Below are 15,985 nucleotides of genomic sequence, written 5' to 3'. Positions count from 1 at the left end.
TCGTCACTAATGAGCCACTCTGGACCATGTACATCTCTGAAAAGACGAATATGTGGTTGCAGTACCTCATCTCTGTACCTCTGCACAAGCACAGTATTTCACCTACCATCAGCTCCATACGGCCGTTCAACATGATGTCTCCGTCCACTCCAAACCGGTCTCTTTCCACGATGTTCACGCAGTTGTGTCGGCTGCAAGGTTCTCTCCAGAGTAATCCGCGGCGTGAATCATTTTTCCTACAGAAGTAGGGTTCATCTGTGAAGAACACATTCCTCCATTCACTCACGGTCTGGTTTCGATGTTGCCGATTCCACAATATAGGGGCCCATCTCTGTGTTGGAGTGAGCAGGATGCAAACAGCCGTTCTGAACCTCCGATACACACTTTGTCGCTAGCTGCAGGTTCTACAGCCAATTGCAAATATACTACGCTTACGTTGGCCAGTTAAGGTCAAATACCGGTTCCGCTGTAGGTTGGTTATTCTTGCTCGACCGTGCACTGCCCTACGGCGAATAACTCCTGTGTCTCGACACCGTAGCCAAAGACTAACAATGACCCAGCAATACACAGTCTTAATGGCGTCTTAGTGGCGTTCCAATGTCAACTTCACCGAAATAGTAGACTCTGCTCGCTATGAATGGGCAGTCAAGACCGAGACATGAGTGGTCTCATGCAACGATTGTGTTTACCTTTCGGTTACGCCGTTATTCTCAGCACAGTGTATTCCTTTGCTACATTCAGCGAAGAAGTCCCTCATGGGTAAATACTTACGGCGATGTTGTGTTACTGCTCACACTTTCGCCGTTCTTTCGCGTTTTTTCGTTGCAATGGTTAACTTTTGGACACTGTTATGTGTTCCAACATCCCCCACACACATACATGTAGGTGCATGCGCTAACAATATATGCTTGTCTGTGTGGTGGAAGAGAAGGTTGATTGTATCAGATAACGTCGCTTCTGACGCGGTCCCTCTGTCGTAATTACGTAACCAGTATAACAGATAAGAACCATATGACAAACTACGTTTTCATACTTACCAGTCTACTGACTGGTTTGATGCGGCCCGCCACGAATTGCTTTCCTGTGCTAACCTCTTCATCTCAGCGTAGCACTTGCAACCTATGTCCTCAATTATTTGCTTGACGTATTCCAATCTCTGTCTTCCTCTACAGATTTTGCCCTCTACAGCTCCCTCTAGTACCATGGAAGTCATTCCCTCATGTCTTAGCAGATGTCCTATCATCCTGTCCCTTCTCCTTAACAGTGTTTTCCACATATTCCTTTCCTCCCCGATTCTGCGTAGAACCTCCTCATTCCTTACCTTATCAGTCCACCTAATTTTCAACATTCGTCTATAGCACCACATCGCAAATGCTTCGATTCTCTTCTGTTCCGGTTTTCCCACAGTCCATGTTTCACTATCATACAATGCTGTATTCCAGACGTACATCCTCAGAAATTTCTTCCTCAAATTAAGGCCGGTATTTGTTATTAGTAGACTTCTCTTGGCCAGAAATGCCTTTTTTGCCATAGCGAATCTTCTCTTGATGTCTTTCTTGATCCGTCCGTCATTGGTTATTTTACTGCCTAGGTAGCAGAATTCCTTAACTTCATTGACTTAGTGACCATCAACCCTAATGTTAAGTTTCTCGCTGTTCTCATTTCTACTATTCTCATTACCTTCGTCTTCCTCCGATTTACTCTCAAACCATACTGTGTACTCATTAGACTGTTCATTCCGTTCTGCAGATCATTTAATTCTTCTTCACTTTCACTCAGGATAGCAATGTCATCAGCGAATCGTATCATTCATATCCTTTCACCTTGTACTTTAATTCCACTCCTGAACCTTTCTTTTATTTCCATCATTGCTTCCTCGGTGTACAGATTGAAGAGTAGGGGCGAAAGGCTACAGCCTTGTCTTACCCCCTTCTTAATACGAGCACTTCGTTCTTGATCGTCCTCTCTTATTATTCCCTCTTGGTTGTTGTACGTATTGCATATGACCCGTCTCTCCCTATAGCTTACCCCTACTTTTTTCAGAATCTCGAACAGCTTTCACCATTTTATATTGTCGAATGCTTTTTCCAGGTGGACAAATCCTATGAAAGTGTCCCGATTTTTCTTTAGCCTTACTTCCATTATTAGCCGTAGCTTCAGAATTGCCTCTCTCGTCCCTTTACACTTCCTAAAGCCAAACTGATCGTCACCTAGCACATTCTCAGTTTTCTTTTCCATTCTTCTGTATATTATTCTTGTAGGCAGCTTCGATGCATGAGCTGTTAAGCTGATTGTGCGATAATTCTCGCGCTTGTCATCTCTTGCCGTCTTCGGAATTGTGAGGATGATGCTTTTCCGAAAGTCAGATGGTATATCGCCAGACTCATATATTCTACACACCAACGTGAATAGTCGTTTTGTTGCCACTTCCCCCAATGATTTTAGAAATTCTGACGGAATGTTATTTATCCCTTCTGCCTTATTTGACCGTAAGTCCTCCAAAGCTCCTTTAAATTCCGATTCTAATACTGGATCCCCTATCTCACTTAATCGACTCCTGTTTCTTCTTCTATCACATCAGACAAATCTTCACCCTCATAGAGGCTTTCAATGCATTCTTTCCACCTATCTGCTCTCTCCTCTGCATTTAACAGTGGAATTCCCGTTGCATTCTTAATGTTACCACCGTTGCTTTTACTGTCACCAAAGGTTGTTTTGACTTTGCTGTATGCTGAGTCTGTCCTTCCGACAATCATATCTTTTTCGATGTCTTCACATTTTTCCTGCAGCCATTTCGTCTTAGCTTCCCTGCACTTCCTATTTATTTCATTCCTCAGCGACTTGTATTTCTGTATTCCTGATTTTCCCGGAACATGTTTGTACTTCCTCCTTTCATCAATCAACTGAAGTAATTCTTCTGTTACCCATGGTTTCTTCGCAGCTACCTTCTTTGTACCTATGTTTTCCTTCCCAACTTCTGTGATGGCCCATTTTAGAGATGTCCATTCCTCTTCAACTGTACTGCCTACTGCGCTATTCCTTATTGCTGTATCTATAGCGTTAGAGAACTTCAAATGTATCTCGTCATTCCTTAGTACTTCCGTATCCCACTTCTTTGCGTATTGATTCTTCCTGACTAATGCCTTGAACTTCAGCCTACTCTTTATCACTACTATATTGTGATCTGAGTCTATATCTGCCCCTGGGTACGCCTTACAATCCACTATCTGATTTCTGAATCTCTGTCTGACCATGATGTAATCTAATTGAAATCTTCCCGTATCTCCCGGCCTTTTCCAAGTATGCCTCCTACTCTTGTGATTCTTGAACAGGGTATTCGCTATTACTAGCTGAAACTTGTTACAGAACTCAATTAGTCTTTCTCCTCTTTCATTCCTTGTCCGAAGCCCATATTCTCCTGTAACCTTTTCTTCTACTCCTTCCCCTACAACTGCATTCCAGTCGCCCATGACTATTAGATTTTCGTCCCCCTTTACATACTGTATTACCCTTTCAATATCCTCATACACTTTCTCTATCTGTTCATCTTCAGCTTGCGACGTCGGCATGTATACCTGAGCTATCGATGTCGGTGTTGGTCTGCTGTCGATTCTGATTAGAACAACCCGGTCACTGAACTGTTCACAATAACACACCCTCTGCCCTACCTTCATAACGAATCCTACACCTGTTATTCCATTTTCTGCTGCTGTTGATATTACCCGATGCTCATCTGACCAGAAATCCTTGTCTTCCTTCCACTTCACTTCACTGACCCCTACTATATCTAGGTTGACTTATAGAGTTTCTAATTTTCAATACTTTATTCACTGTCAAGTTAAGTGTATGACATTGTTTACTGTGTTTTCGCTTAATGTACATTCCACTATTCCCGTAGGAGACCAGGAGTCGTCCTTTTACTAACTTCCCAGTACGCTCACGCAGAAACTGGGCCAGAAAGTTGTGAATTTCTCGTCGTTTGGAAGGGAAGCGACGGTTTTCCTCTCCTTTATTATCAGCCAGTACTCGTGCTTCTTCTGTAATGGTTTATCCATCCACAGAACGTTGAACCCTTATCATTATTGCTAAGACATAAATAATAATCAATCACTCCTTACCTGAGTCAGAACGAACATCTTTTTCTAATGATAAAAAGATGTGTAACATTTCTTTTTGATAAAAAAGAGAGACCCTCGTTGTCGTATGTACAGATGAAAAGTATTTGCCTGTTAAAAGAGTTTGCTTCCACAGACGAGCGAGAGAAACCTTACGCAAAGTTAGATAAAATCCTTCCACTTCACGTAAAATGTTCGCTGTCGTTTTTCACCGGCTTTGTGTTATTGTACAGTCGAAATAGGGATTTAGTTTAGAACACCCTCTGCTTTTCATTCGCGTAGCTACGGAAACAATGAAACTGGTGTATTGCCAGAATTTACGTAAATCAGCCTCGAGAACAACTTGCTGCTTAGCGAATAAAAATGGAGTTCTTTCCAGGAAATCAACTTGTTTCACTTCTAGAAGGAAATGCTCATGATCATAAAATTTTTGGTAAGGTTCTCAGGTACCGTGTCATAGATGGTGGTAGCGTCTGGGTACAGCGTGATAATATTTGAAGATCCACTTTCAAAACGCCGTAATAAAATCCGCTGCTCAGGATGACGTCAAATTCGAACGGAGTATTGTCGACGAAGCAGGACAAGTTATGTAAACAGAAAAAAACTACCGAAAATTTGTCCTCTAAAAATCGCTGTAGGCGTCTTAATGTAAATGGGTTCGGCTACAAATGAGAGATGAATCGTAGTACGACGGCTGTGGTGTGAGTTCGGCATTAAGCCTACTGTGGCTAGTCCTTGACCAAAAGGGTGTGCCGTTCAACAGTTGTGACTCTGCTAGTTAGGTAAACTCATCCACAACGGCGACATCGCATGTGAAACACATCGGAGGGTCTAAGGGTCACATTCACTATACCTCGTGTAGTTCGCGCCTTCAGTTCAACTACTTTTGTAGCCTCACAGCTAGAAGTCATACGGATGAAGATCGGGTGATCACAATGGCAAGGCTGTAGCAAACTTATAGCTGATAATTATAGCATTATAGCAGTTCCAAAATGCTTCTGCAGCAGTTGCTTCACTTGCTGTCCAATGTGCGTTGAAGCACCGTCTCGCATAAAAATGATCCTACGCACACATCCATGTTGTTGAACGGTTGGAATCACGTTAGTGCGCGAAAAACTCTCAGATTGAATCGTGATACTCTCTTAGAATAACTCAAGTTTTATGAAATTGATGGCTTTACATACAGCTGCTTTGGATCTTACTTGACAGTCAGAGTGCAAACGTTGTTCTGAATAATTACGACAATTTTAGTGGTGATGCTATTAAAATAACCATGGGAGTCCCACAGGATTCAATTTTAGGTCCCCTCCTGTTCCTTAAATGTATGAAAGACCTTGCACTTGACACATCACGATGAAAATTGATATTTTTAGCAGATAATAATAGTTTTATAGTAAATCTCATTCAAAATAGCCCCAACAGAAGACTCGGTACATGATATTTTCCAGAGAATTTTTAAGCGTTTCTCTGAAAATGGACTCTCTCTAACGTTTGGAAATACACACTACATTCAGTTCTGCACGACAAATAGAGTCATACCAACAACTGACGCATCATACGAGCAGGAGTCGGTACATCTACATCTACATCTACATTAGTATTTTGCGAATCACGCTTAAGTGCCTGTCAGAGAATTCATGGAACCACGTTCACAATAATTCTCTATTATGCCGCTGTCGGACGGCGTGCTGAAAAAAGAAGACCTATATCTTTTCGAGCGAACTCTGATATCTCTTATTTTATGATGATGATCATTTCTTCCTATGTAGGCCAGCGTCAACAAAATACTTCCTCATATGGAGGAAGATGGTGATGATTGAAATTTCGTGATATGTTCCCTCCGCAACGAGAAACGTGTGTGTACTATCACACAATATTACAAATCCACTGATTTGCAGGAACCTAAAACATAACATCCACATCAGAGTATTTTAAAGCAACATTTGGTTGAAATTCCAACAAGTAGTGATATTAACAAAAAATCGCAAATGTAACTTTAACTATCAGCAAGAAAAGGAAATTTAGGGAAACAGCTGACCTAAAACTATGTAACGGAGAAATTTCAAAAGCTATGAATCAAATACCAGTAGTTTATCCAATAATGATACAGAATTGGAAACCAGAAACTCAGGTAGAGTCAATAATACGGGAACTGAAGAAAGAAAATAAATTCATTACGAGACGACAATGGTAGGAAAGAGATGGCTTATAAATTAGCAAAATATCACAGTAATAATAAAAGAAAATGAAGAAGAACATGAATTCAGATTTATAAATACTTACATTGCAAAGAAACGGTTCTAAAGATTCAAGAATAGCGATCGCTGATTACAGTGCTGCAGAAAATGGCGCAACAAGTACAGAGGAACTAAGTATACTACTGAAAACCCTTAAAGACAGGAAATCTCCAGTGTCAGATGAAATGCATTTTGAGCTGCACGAATATGAGGCTATGATTCTAAATTCAGGTTAATATATTTAATTAACCATTGTTGAGAAAGCAAAATCATACCCGAAAATCCCTCTGTTTAAGAGAAATGATACAAACATGTAACTGCCATAGAACATGCCCACTAAATGTTCTGATATGAAGTATATGCTGAAACAATAAAAAGCCTCTCTTTTCTGCAATAATAGTGTTCGGAATACAGATATCTTGCATGGATACCACATTTGTCTTAAAAGGGACGTTGGAGAAGAGAATAACTTAAAAACCTGCGTTATCTTTTGTTGATTGCTTAAGAGTTCTTCACGTGGTAGATACGTAGCAGTTATGGACCGTAATGAAAAGCAATGAATACACCAAACACTTGGTTTAAGTTATTCAAGAAGACAAAACTTGTTTTAGATCCGGGGCATAATTTAACAGAAGGATTTGTAATTAATCAAGGTGTCCGCCTAGGTTGTAGCCCCTGTCCAATGCTCTTCAAAACATAATTATGTGTAAATGAAATAATTAGAAACTGGAAGGAACATAACGGAATAACAATATCAATTTCGTTTGCGTGGCCATCCTCCGCACCAAGCACAGAAATATTTATTTTGCTGCAGCTTAATTTATTTTTTCCAGACGAGTTTCGCCTTTTTCTTCAGTGGGTTATATAACGATACAGTTTTGTTAACGTTTTTGTGTAAATAAGCAATTACACACAGTTTGCTGTGATCTGTGTTTCCTGCCATGTGGTCTGGAGGCCGCAGAACCACTTTGTTTCCGAAACACAAGTACAATTTTGTACTCCGAACTATTTCACTCTGTTCACCATGTTTCTCCTTCGTTTTTGTGGCGTACTATCACTCTTTTGCCACTAGATATAGCTGTTTGTTAGAACACTGTGCTTTTAACAACGTAAATATTGTAACTTCATTTGTGTTTCCTCCTCTTTGGCTTATAATATTTACGTTGTTAAAAGCGCAGTGTTCGAACAAACAGCTATATCTGGTGGCAAAAGAATAATAATACACCACAAAAAAGAAAGAGAAACGTGGTGAACAGTGTGAAAAACTTCGGAATACAAAATTGTGATTATGTTTCGGAAACAAAGTGGTAGTGCGACCTCCAGACCAGATGAGAGGAAACGCAGATCACAGCAAACTGTGTGTGTTTACTTATTTACATAAAAAAACCGCGACGTGAACTGTTTCATAATCTAAAACTTACAACATTGTGTCATTATAGATACCTTAGAGGAAAAAAAAAAAGGCGGAACGCAAGTTGCAGCTTCAAAAGGCGGTTTTATGTACAAAACAAGACTAACGACGTGTTTATAGACACTATGCTTTTCGCATATGATCTTTTCTGCTCCAAGCATTTTGAGATAATTTGATGAATTCTTTCTCATGGGTATCTAACAGTGTCTCCTAACACAGGAATAGGAATTATAGAATTGGTCACATTGCAATCTTATATGAGATTTCGTTTAAACATACGTAGTATTCAACAAAGCTGTCTTCAGTTCGCCGACCCCAGTTCTGATTTTATGTGACCCTAACAGTATGATACTTTCATGTACGTTGTACCTTTCAGTGTACAATCCTGTAATGTTGTTGATCTTATTTGATACATCTTTTATATATACTGAGATATTAAACTTCACACCCATTTTTGTGAAGCATTAGCCGCCCAGTATAACGTATTGGTTTCCTTTGGACAAATACCAACACAGGCGCCACAGGTACGTGAATATCGGTATCTAATACGTTCCAAAACACCGCGCATAGAAACGGGATGTTTATGGGACTCATTAATCGGGTTCTATTTGTGGTACAAAGGGTTTTGAATAGGTCTAAGGCTGGGGGGATCGTCTTACCGTTTCTACACCACAGTACAGGGTCAGAGTCTGAATATTACAAATGCACTCCGGCTTAGGAAAATGGAACAAATATGTTAGTTATTCTTTGCATTTGATGTGGTCTAACGTGTGCCTTAAGAGGCCTATGGACGCACCATTTAGTTTATCGGCGATTGCTGAGAAAACCAGAAAAACCTGGGTTAGGATACCAAAACCGCGCCGCGAATTCTGAAACGGTTATGAACAGAAAATAACTGTAAGGTTTACGATGTTTTCCTGAGACATCGATCTCTAGAACCTTGGACATTTTCCTGATACCTTTATCCATTTGCGAGTAAAATCTGATATGAGGCGAAAAATAAATCATAAATATCTGCAGCGACTATGCTCTAGGCAGTTATCTAGAAGCGCAATCTTCCTGTTTTCAAGAATCTTCATCCATTATCGAGAAACAGCCAGAAATATTTTCGGGCACTGAAACCAGGCCGCTGATTCCAAGAAGGCTACGCACAGCGAATGGCCGTAATGTTTACGATATTTTCGTAAGATTCCGATCTTGAACAAACTTGAAATTAAGGTACACTGCAAATTGTCTCCGCTTTCATCAAAATGGTTCTGGAAACCCCATGTTGTGGCAATGAAGCACTGCACAGCTTTTGTGCACGTAAAATCCGATTTGAGATCTCAAATTAGTTTTGCGTTACTTCAGTTTCGTATAAGTAAACTATTCTGATCCATAAAGTTCGTTTCATATGAGTGACATGCTCTATTGCAGCAGGGAGAAGAAGGAAACCGGCGGAAAATTAGTCTGAACGGACCACAAAAAAGGCGAATATGCTCCTGTTGGAAAGACTCTGCCTGAAATGTCGGGTAGCAGCTGCCTCGTTCTGCCTTCCTCAGAACCTGTAAAAAATTCCCAGCAATTTTATTATGCGAGCTTATTCGCGCTTTATTATGTTGAGAAAGGAGGAGAGAATGTCAATGTGAAAGCAATAAATACTGGAAGACAGTAGGTAGTGGTTGTGGTATAGAGAGTGGGAACGGCCCAATGGCAGCGTAAGAGATAGAGGAATACAGCATAGTGGAGAGCGACAGAAGAGAGATAGCATCAGAGGGAAGTAGAATGTGTCAGTGGGAGAGTGATAGCCAGACAGGATCTATGATAATGACAACGAGGAAGAGAGAGATAGCGACAGTGGGAAAAGACAGCACCAGTGTCAAGGAATGAATGAGATAGTAGAGTAAGAGTAATATCAGCAAGACAGAGTAAGAAAGAGACACCGACAGTGAGAGGAGATAGTATTTTCAGGACAAAACGAAGGAGACTGTAGCTGTGAGACAGGGGACAGTGACAGTCAGACACAGCCACCAGTTGGGCTGAATTTATGAATGAGGATGAGCAAGTGGGAGTGGATGGGTATGAGCGACTTCTAGCAATGGACTAATCAGTGTGAGCGAGTTACAGACAGGTGAGTCTGTAGGAGGGAGAGGCGAACTGCTTCTCGAAAAAAGAGCGAAAAAATCTTGAATTTGTCGAGGAATATAGAATGAGGCGGTTGGTATCCTCTTTTTCAGTCAACCTTTCAATGAACAGGAGCGTATTCGCCATTTTTACGCAGGTGTAATATGAAGGGCTTATTTCAATAGTGGTACAAGTCCATTACCTCCACTTATCTGCATATGATGCTTCTGAAATTAATGATCCAAACAAACAGAAAGAAAGGTTCATCTCTAGCAAGAAGCCATATGCGTGAATTTTTCTGGTATCTCAACTGCAGATTTTTCAGCGCTCATTTAACTTTAGTACTCTGTATCTCAAAACGAACTAAAATGGAGTGGTACCACTATTGAATTAAGCCCTTCATTTGTAGATGAAGTTATAGATGTAAGTGCAAACATAGAACGTACTGATCGTCGATTGGAGTTTCACACGCCCCTGATTTGTCATGCATAGAACGTGTCGGAATGGAACGGGGAGATATTTGCTTTCATGAACTGTGTTAGTCACGGCAAGACGTTTCTCAAGGTATCAGAGGCTGTTTGCTTTAATGCCACTACGAACGAGAGAGTATTCGTGCCGATGGGTGGGCGGGAAGGGGCCACGCATACTTTTGTTGATTAAAAATATCAGTTTTGAATGGTATGACAGTTTAATCGTCTAATACCCACCATGTGATTAACATCTCCAGAAAGTGTAAGACTTTCAATTTCCGTGAATGTACTTCGTATTCTTTTCTGCTCTCTCACTGGTTACCGGAAAACCTCACCTCCATTAGGTTTCTTGAAACTGATGCTTTGCCGTACAGGAGAAGTGCCTTTCCTGAAACTAAGCAGTTCTGGACTACAGTCTCTGGACTACAGTCTACACTACGGGATTGTAGTGTTCACAGATCGCTGAAATTAAGGCTTGCGTTAACACTGGTAACCCTCACTTTGCGACTGGTCTTTTACTGTATGTTGCTATCAATGAAGACTTCCCTTCCGCGTATCGTTTAACACACTATTGGGCTTCTATATTTTTCACCTTGTGGCGTGAGTGTCCGTGTCAGTCAGGATACCTGAAAACTGCACTTTGCGCCGCTTTACTTGGCAATGGTCGTGAACGCCTTTTGTAGCGCAGTGCTCGGTCAGCTCGTTTCAGGCCGAGGGAAAAAACAAAAAGTGAAGATCTAAAATCCCGACAGATGTACATAGCTAGGTCGTTAGCTGTTTTAATGGAGAAAATAATTATTATTACGCATACACATTGCTTAGTTGGCTCTGAGCACTATGAGACTTAACAGCTGTGGTCATCAGTCCCCTAGAACTTAGAACTACTTAAACCTAACTAACCTAAGGACATCACACACATCCATGCCCGAGGCAGGATTCGAACCTGCGACCGTACCAGTCGCGCGGATCCGGACTGCGCGCCTAGAACCGCGAGACCACCGCGGCCGGCACATTGCTTAGTTATCCAGTTTTCCTGACAATACCCACCTACCGTCCGATAAGTCCATAAAACATTTTTTTGTCTTTTTTAGAATGTTTTTTCTATGTCTGTGCAAGTGATTTACGTTTTGCCTGCTCCCACATCAAAGCACCTTCTTGAAGCTTAGCCCATTTTATGCGGATAAACCTCGCATAAACGTGAGTATATTCTTTTTCATGCATTTATGAGTAACTGATGAGTAACTTCAAAAGCACAGAAGTCCGCAGAAGCTGCGCTAAAAGTCGCAGATACAAGATTAAATAGGAATTGTTGAAAACAAAATCTGAAAATTCTACATTCAGCTGCTTGAACAAATTGTAATGTTATTCTGACACATTTCTCTACACCGGTGGTCTAGGGGTAGCGTCTTCGATTAGTAAACAATACGTTATCGGTCCCGGCTTTGAAACCCGCTACCGCTTAAATTTTGATTAAAAATCAGCATTGGCGGCCGAAGATTTCCGGCATAAGAAGTCACCCTCATTCTGTCAACGTCCTTCTCAGACGACATAGGAGCGGTGAGATGTTCAGGCACTCTCTTGTCCTTGAAAACCAACGAAAGCGTAACGTTCTACAAGTCGAGGCGCGGAATGTCAAAAGTTTGAACGTCATAGGGAAGTTAGAAAGTCTGAAAATGGAAATGCAAAGGCTCAAGTTACATATAGTAGGGGTCAGTGAATTGAAATGTAAAGAAGACATGGATTTCTGGTCATATGAGTGGAGAGTAATATCAACAGCAGTAGAAAATGGTACAAAGGGAGTAGGATTCATTTTGAATATGAATGTAGGGCAGAGAGTGTGTTACTGTGATCAGTTCAGCAATAGGTTTGTTCTGATCCGAGCCGATAGCAATCCTAGACCGACAACGATAATTTAGGTACATATGCCGACGTCGCAAGCTGAAGATGAGAAGACGGAGAAAGTATGTTAGGATATTGAAAGGGTAATAAAGTGTGTAGAGAGAGATGAAAATTTAATAGTCATGGGGGACCCGAATGCAGTTGTAGGGGAAGGAGCAGATAAAAAGTTACAGGGGAATATGGGCTTGGGACAAGGAATGAGAGATGAGACAGATAAATTGAGTTCTGTAACAAATTTCAGCTAATAATAGTGAAAACTCTACTAAAAAATCACAAGAGGAGGAGGTATACTTGGAAAAGGCAAGGTGATACCGACAGATTTCAGTTACGTTACATCATGGTCAGACAGAGATTTTGGAATCAGATGCTGTATTGTAACTCTTACCCAGGAGCAGATATAGACTTGTATCAAAATGTACGCTCGTACTAGTGATGGAGAGTACGCTCAAGTTTAAGAGATTAGTCAGGAAGAGTCCAAATAAGTGAGATACAAAAGTACTAAGGAATGACGGGATCCGCTTGAAGTTCTCTTAAGCTATAAGAAATAGCTCAGTAGGCAGTACAGTTGAAGAGCAATGGACATGTCTAAAAAGAGCAATCACAGGAGTTGGAAAGAAATATACAGGTACAAGAAGGTAACTGCGAAGAAGCCATGGGTAATAGAAGAAATACTTCAGTTGATCGACGAAAGGAGGAAGTACAAAAACGTTCAGGAAAATTCAGGAATACAGGAATACGCGTCGCTGAGCAAGAAATAAATGGGAAGTGAAGGAAGCTAAGATGAAATGGCTGCATGAAAAATATGAAGAAATATAAAGAGAAATGATTGTCGGAAGGTCCAGGGGAGTATGTTACATTCATCCTGGTGCTCTTCGAAATACGCGTGCGTACTGCGAGCTGTGTGACATGTTGTATTCTCCTGTTGGTAGATACCATCGTGCCGAGGAGAAACGAACTGCCTGTAGTCGTGCATTTGATACGCAAGGATAGATGCACAATTATGTTGATCCACTGTGCCTTCTTGATTGATGTGGTCACCTGGAAATGCCACGAAAATATTACCTAGATGATAACGCTGCCCCCTCAGACCTGGTCCCTTCCGACGACTATTGCAGGGCAGTACACGCCAGAGAAAATTTGTACGATAGAGGGAAAAGCGTGATTCATCTGAAAACGCCAACTGTCGCCGATCAGTGGACACGCTGTTGCAGTATTGGTGTACAAATTCCAGCCTTAATCGTCGTTGAACAACAGTTAGCATGGGTGCGTGAACGAGGCGCCTGCTGCGGGGGCACATATGCAGCAACGTTCGCTGCGGTCTTTGGGAGATTACTGCTGTTTCAGTTGTCCAACAGTCGCACGTCTGTTCGCTCGTACACATCTTCGCAGCCGACTTTCACCGCTATAATCTATGGCGTGTACAGGATAGTGCAAAGTTATCGAGCACGATATACCTTAATCACGGCGACACGCAAACAGTTTGCAAATTTAGCCTGACCCTTAATGTCAAAGATCTTGTCCTTTCGGACTTCAAATAAATCGCTCCGTTCCAGCATTACGACAATGAATGCATTTTTTTTCGCGTTCCCTCTGACGTGCTTTATATACCCTCCACTGCTGGGGCTGCCACCTGCCGTTCGTCAGTGGTTACGGGTGGTTGACGTCGGACACAACAGGTGGTCACGTTGACCCTCCTACTACCAGAATCTTTTTGTTACACTACCGCTGGGGTCAATATGACCATAAGCAATTACCACGGTATATATTAGCAGCATTTCATCTAATTTAGTCAACTGACATCAAAGCATACATTACTGAATGAAAACAGGTAAACTATGTACTGCGGAGTGGCGGTAACTCACCTGAAGATGGCTGGACGTTTGCAAGCCGAAATATTGCTGCAAGAGGTCAAATGACCAAGCTGCAATTCCGAAACCTCATAGAATATTCAGTACGCCGGGAAAACTTCAAGAATCACGGGGCTTAAGTAGGTCGCTTTTACAGTGACTGTAATTTATTGTAAAGGTACAGCAAAAATCTGTAGGTTTTCTGGTATCTGGCTCCGCAAAAGTTGAATCTCCGGAGAAGGTTGACTTCTTTCCCTCTCCTTCCCTAATCTCAAGGGACCGATGACTTCGCTGTTTGCTCTCCTCCCCAAAATCAACCACTCAACCAGTCCACCAGAGGAAATGGACCAAAACCAACGCGCCTCTCGGCTCGCCACGTATACGCCGGCCAGTAGTGTCTCTCGTGGCCGATCGAAATACGGCCGCTAAGCGACCGGTCACCCCATTCGATCCTCGCGTCTGATATTGTCTGCTACAGTCATCGCTGTACTATGGACTATTGAATAACAATCTCACTTGGCACTTGGTATTTCCCTCTGGTTGCGATTCGGATTGTGTTTTTTCTGTGCTATTGGCTTGTTGATACCGTTGTGGTCATGGTTTCCTCTTTGTACTTCGTTACTTGCATAGGCTAGTTTGGTCTCAAATTCCTCGTCTGTGTCCCGTCTGCAGTCAGTCAGCCACGCTTAGCTTGGCTACCACAAGGTTATGCGTCCCCTTGACCAGGCGGCCATTCCGCCTTGAGGCTTCAGGTGTTTCTCTCCTGGGTCCTGGAGTGCGCTCATTTCCGACTACATGCGGATGTAGCAGGTTTCAATAGTATTCACGTTACCTTCAAAATCGTTTACTTGGCCTACAGAGATTTTACTTCGTTGCACATCTAAAAGACAAGTTTACCTTGTACATTTAACTATATGGAGAAAATACATAAGTAGTACTTACAGATTACAGAGTTTGAGCTGCCAATTGTGTGCCGACAGTAAATTTTTAACGAAAAGCATTATAACTATATTAGATATGTTTGTGTATCTCTTCACATTATGTCTTAACCGATACATAAATCGGCCAAAAAATATCTGGAAAAGAATCTCTAGATTGATTTAAATACACAGATGAACAATTCATTCCTGATCAAAGTCGAATTTGGGACATGACAACAATATGTGGTATACATCTGCTTTCAACTGAGTATTACAGACACAAAATAGTAAATGATGATTCTATGTCCATGCAGAAAAAATATGCATGGTTAAAGGGGAGTTGAATGATGATAGATATCGTTCATTAGTAAAAATTTGGCCCATAGGGACTTAAGATTGAAATACCATAAATTGGTAGGAGCAGGGAGGAAGTGGTGAGGTTCTGGGCCGAAATAACATTACATATAATGAACAACATGCGCTGTACACTTCATACTACAATTTCTGATGACATCGTGCGACAAGGAATAACAGCTTAACAGTATGATGGTTGATCCACATGAAACGAAACTGAAACCACAAATTTTACACATTGAGTGTAGCTCAGGTGTCGAAACTCATATGAGTTTCATAGACTCTAGACAACAAGTAAAAAATTATAGATCCACTTGATACACAAATTCAACCCCCTGCCGAGTAACGTAACTGAGCTTCCGAAATTTTAAAGTAATCCAATTACAACATTTCCACCTGATCAAGCTAATATGAACTTGCAACTATAGTAGAACTCATTAAACGTTGCTAGTGGGGTTATGACCAGGTTTAGTACAGTGAATATATTTTTAAAAAGCATAACAGTAATTACAGAACTTCAATTAATGGAAAACTCTTAGAATTGAAAGTGTGAGTGCACAAAAATGAAATAGCATTAATCTCAGGCAAGCAGCCTTTTCAGAATGGTATCTTCCTATAGGAGCCGATCT

The sequence above is a fragment of the Schistocerca americana genome, chromosome 6 (assembly GCF_021461395.2).
Source record: "Schistocerca americana isolate TAMUIC-IGC-003095 chromosome 6, iqSchAmer2.1, whole genome shotgun sequence".
NCBI lineage: Eukaryota > Metazoa > Arthropoda > Insecta > Orthoptera > Acrididae > Schistocerca > Schistocerca americana.
This window is presented reverse-complemented; position numbering follows the sequence as displayed.